At 35.2% G+C, this 5,068-nt stretch overlaps 1 protein-coding gene across 1 annotated transcript in view; it reads right to left on the bottom strand.

Moving 5' to 3' along the window:
- The window catches only part of LOC117176166 (Golgi integral membrane protein 4-like), a 70,882-nt gene that overhangs the window by 47,536 nt on the left and 18,278 nt on the right, over nt 1-5,068 (bottom strand). The gene's annotated exons all lie outside the window — the stretch shown is intronic.

Below are 5,068 nucleotides of genomic sequence, written 5' to 3'. Positions count from 1 at the left end.
AAAGTGATTTTTCTCGATGACAATGCACCATCACACCGGACAAAACTGACTCGGGAATTGGTTGAGTCGTACAGCTGGCAACCGCTACCCCAGCCCGCTTACCAACCAGACTTGGCTTCATCCGACTACCACTTATTTGCATCGATGGGGCACGCACTCAGCGAACAGCGCTTCACTTCTTACGAAAATGTTGGAAAATGGCTCGATGACTGGTTTGCTTCAAAAAACGAAGACTTTTTTTGGAAAGGTATCCATAAATTGCCTGAGAGGTGGACAAAATGTGTAGCCAGCGAGGGCGCATACTTTGAATAAAATATTTGTTATCATTCTCTTGAAATAAATGTGTTTTTTTCTTGAAAAAATACCGGTTTCATATGTATACACCTGGTATGTCAGCATATACTGCAAATTGAACCCTCTGTTTGTATTTATAATTTTTAAATTTCAAAATGTTATCCTCTTCTGTGGGGAGTATTAGTGTGCAATTATTATTGAGATTATCACAATCAATTCTATGTTTCTCAAGAGATTTCTCAAATCTAAAGTGACACAAACACCTGTCACAAAAATAAGTGGAGCAATTCGCTTTTGTTATTTGTGATCTCACTAATCGAGATAAATTTTTGATTAAAGCAAAATGTAACACTTCTACATCTGAATCAAAGTTAGTGTTTTCAATCATAAGAAGGTGAATAGTAGCTTTTTTAGTTTTTTCCTGAATTAAAAAAGCTGGAATAATTTCCTCTTTCTTACTATATTGAGCTGACTCTTATCCGTATACATTTATACTTAAACCGTTCTTTTCTCAAATTTTGGAATAGCCTCAAGCGTAATTGGAAACTTGATGTCATAATATTTGAGTTCTGAATTATCAAGCTTAGGATAGGAGCTAGTTAGAATGGAATTACCTTTAGCAGGATGAAGAGCTGCCATTACTGACCAGAGAAAACAATAAGAGTCTTTATTTTTAATATTAACTACAGCTTTTTTCTCTGTATAAAATCAGGTAATTCAATGAAAGTTGAAGCTCCAACTTGAAAAGGGGCGTATCTATTTATATTAACTGTTAAGCCAACAATTTCTATTAATCTCCACCCTGAATCTGATGTTTTTAAATCTTCAATTTTAACTTCAACTTGTTGACGAATTTTATCCTCAAACCATTCACCAACAGTCGTAGACTTTAGAATAGAATTATTTTCAGTGCAAACACGTTTTGCATCGATTTTTTCCTCCCCTCCCACTAATGCCTTGAAAATACCTGTGAATTCAACGCAAGCTTTGATATTACCTACACAATTAATTGCATTCTTAATTCGTGGAATACACATGCGTTTACAATCATCCAAAAATGTATTTAAATCTTCATGAATTAAATTCGTTATAAGCCCCGTCGTAATTCGTGTTCGAAACGCACTTGCTACATCATCCCAACTCACCCTCTCACTCAGTTTCTTCGAAGCTTCACTCATACCAGTTCCCGTCTTGAGCATCTTCTTGAATTTTCTGCTTACAGTCTTCAGATCACCAATTAACGTCATAATCGCATGTTTTTGGCCCAGGGATAGCAGAATGTTCCTCCTCAATATTTTGTTTAATATCCTGATGTTTTTAGTTCCAGCCCTCGTTCACAATCTAATTCCATCAACTGCTCAGGGGTTGCTTCTCGAGTATAAGTTGATATCCCATCTTCATGATTTGTAGAACTTCTTTACATTGTTCAAAATCCATTTTGTAACTTTAAATGGAATCGAAGAACACTTATAAAACCACTTTGTAGATTTCCAGTTATTTGAGTTTATGAATGTCCTGTTATCAATTGATGACACTTGTAAAAACACTGCGTAGATTTCAAGTTATTTAAAGGTTATGTAAGTCTTTTTATTAACTGATGACACTTATAGAAACACTAAACAGATTTAAAGTTGTTTGAGATTATGTGAGTCTTGTTATTAACTGATGGAATCACCGAAAAAAATTGTACTTTTATATAGATCTTGGAGCGTTTTATACTTCAAACCTACTTGGTGGTTGTTTACCAGTGCAATGATGAAAAACGAAAAGTGTTTAACATTATATGAAATATGACACCCCTGTCGGCAAATATCAAAGCAGACCGTTCAATTAATTTAGTTCACATAGATAAGGATTCCAGGAATCGACAATGGCGTCAAGAGAATGGAATTTTGTTTACCGAGAAACGTGTACGAACCTGCATAAAAAAGCACGTTATAATGCCTCATTTTCTCAGTAATACATTTACATGATACCATTTTGAAAGAAAACAATTCTCAGAATTCTATGTAATTTGATATCATTGTTTTTTCCATTCTTTCAAGATTGGTGAAACACGGCAACACTGTCGATAAGGATTCCTGGAAGTATGATGACGTCATCAGAGTGGAATTTGGTTTACCCCAGAAACTGTTTAACATTATATGCAATATGACGCCCCTGTCGGCAAATATCAAAGCAGAACGTGTAGTTAATTTATTTCACATAGATAAGGAATCCAGAAATTCAATGGCGCATCATTGTGATAAACCTTTAATACATAAATTATATTATTTTGGGGTGAAAAACTTCAATTCCGGGAACAGCAGGTACTAAATATCCTATTATTGCAATATCATATATCATATCCTATCCTATTCCATATTTTTGGAGCTAAAAAGTTCCATTCCCGTGATTTTTAAGTATTGATTTCCAATATCTAGTATCGATCGGATACTTCAAAACTGTGATTCGTTAGTCAGCACAAGGAACGAAACCAATCTTACAGCCTTCTGTGCTCTAGCCGCAAGTTTGCTATTCATACGGGAAATCGGTATCCAGAACCCGCCATACCTATCTACTCACTCAGTTTCCCATTTACCCTTATACTCGCTTTGCTACCAGCATATATTGTTTTTATTGCTTGTAGGAGCCATGCATTGATTCCGTATTCTTTCAGGATTTCCCAAAGTTTATCTCTATCCACCTTGTCCAACGCTTTTTCTAGATCAAGAAATGCACTGAAAACTTTTTTCTTTACTCTCAAACATTTTTCTGTGATCTGTCTTCAGCTGAATATTTGATCCGTACATGATCTTCCTGCTCCACTATGGATTTCCCATATCTTTTCTTCCGCTATTTTTATTTCCCTAAGAATGAGTATTACAGTTACTTTTATCTCTCTGTGCTTTGTATATTGGAACAATAATCGCCTTTTTCTATTAATCTGGAACTTCTGTCTCAATACATAAATTTATCAATTCTCACAACCTGAAAGAGTGTTAAGTATGCAGTCGCCACTGTATGTAGGCATGTTAATGCTGTCTGCACCAGCAGCCTTACCATTTTTTAAGTTCTTAATTATATCCCAAATATCAGAGGTATATATATAGCATTTCACCTTCGTTATTTCTTATGCTGATTAAATCCGCACTTCTACCTCCCTTCATTGTGATTAACACCCATCTATAAAGCAGCTTCTTTCTTTCTTCAAAATCGTTTTGCATTTTCTTCTGTTTTGATTTTATCTTTATTTTCCTCGACTAGTAGTTTAACTTAATAATAATAATTATAATAGCAATATTTTTCAAGTCTATTTCTCTTCTCATAAAATGGATAAATCCAATTATTAGATCACAGAAAAAAATAAATTATAACGTGAAATACATTTAAAGCGTCCGCGGTCTAAACCAGTTAACTAGAATTTTTTCGAAATTAATTTTGTTTTGTTTTTTTGAAACATTTTTTATATGCAGTTAATATCCCGTGAATGAAACATTAAAATTTCTTTTTAGTTTTTTAAATGGATTTTCGAAATTGTATTTTGGTATCTAGAGCATAGGTTAACGGTCTAAATCTGTAAACTGATTATGGCGTCTTATAGGAAATCAGAGTTTTTTCTCATATCGGTTCAGTTTACACCATGAAGGAATAATAAGAAGATACTCCATGTCCCCACTCGGCAATAAAAACATTTCCTCAAGTGGTATGCACATTATAGGAAGATTTGAAATTTTTCGTGCGCAGGTACACAGTTGTCGTCTTCCTATACATGGAAAAGTGTGCGAGTGAGAAAGATTGTCAAATCGACGTAAGTTAGAGAGTTTCTGTTCGTTTGTTTTGATGCAGGTGCCAAGTGCCGGGTTGTGGTGCAAGTTACACGCCGAAGAAGGCGAATACACTTCGCCTTTTTAAAGCCCTCACTGTACGTACAATAAACGTCTAATATATTTTATTGTTTTACATAACTGTCATTTAATTTTAATAGAAATGATTTAGAAATTTAACCTTTACTCAATACCTGAGTGCCTGCGGAGAATTTCTCAGAGATTCTCAGAGCCTTGAGAATCTCTAGGATATAGTCTGAGATTTCTATCGGTAGGGCGCTTCATTATAATATCACATTATTTGCAATTATCCGTGCTGATTAAATTGTGTACATGCTTATAAATACGTAATTTACCCATTTCTAAACTTTTCCTTCTCAAAATCTGTTCACATATTTTTCAAAATAGTACCGAAAATACTGTTTATATATTTATTTCGTGTATCTTTCGTATGATGATCAACAAAAGAACAGAACCTCTCTAACTTACGTCAAGTTGACAAACTTTCTCACTCGCACACTTTTCCATGTACAGGAAGAGGACAACTGCGCACCTGCGCACGAAAATTTAAAATCTTCCTGTAATGTGCCATCACTTACGGTAATGTTTCTATTGCCAGTTTTAAATGGCTTCCCACTGGCAGATGGGTCTCCTTATTATTCCTTCGTGGTTTACACATACACGGAGAAAAAAATAACGCGGAATTAGTGTTGCTGAGCCATGCGAACTTAACATGAGTTACTCTAAGCCAACACGGCTGTGGAACACTGCAGTTTTAGCAGGACTTTTCTGCTACCTTAACAGATGCTTCCCCAGGCCATACGAACCGGCTGATGTTCTGCCGACATGTGTTGTCGCGTGTTTCAATTTATTATTATTATTATTATACCATTAAGCCATTTCCCTTTCGGGGTAGGCGTGACTCACTCGGCAGGGGAAAGGAGTAGTGTGTGGATGGGATAGAGATT

This window comes from Belonocnema kinseyi, chromosome 7, assembly GCF_010883055.1.
Source record: "Belonocnema kinseyi isolate 2016_QV_RU_SX_M_011 chromosome 7, B_treatae_v1, whole genome shotgun sequence".
Lineage (NCBI taxonomy): Eukaryota > Metazoa > Arthropoda > Insecta > Hymenoptera > Cynipidae > Belonocnema > Belonocnema kinseyi.
Note: the sequence above shows the minus strand (reverse complement) of the source record. Positions and strands in the feature narration are given on the sequence as shown.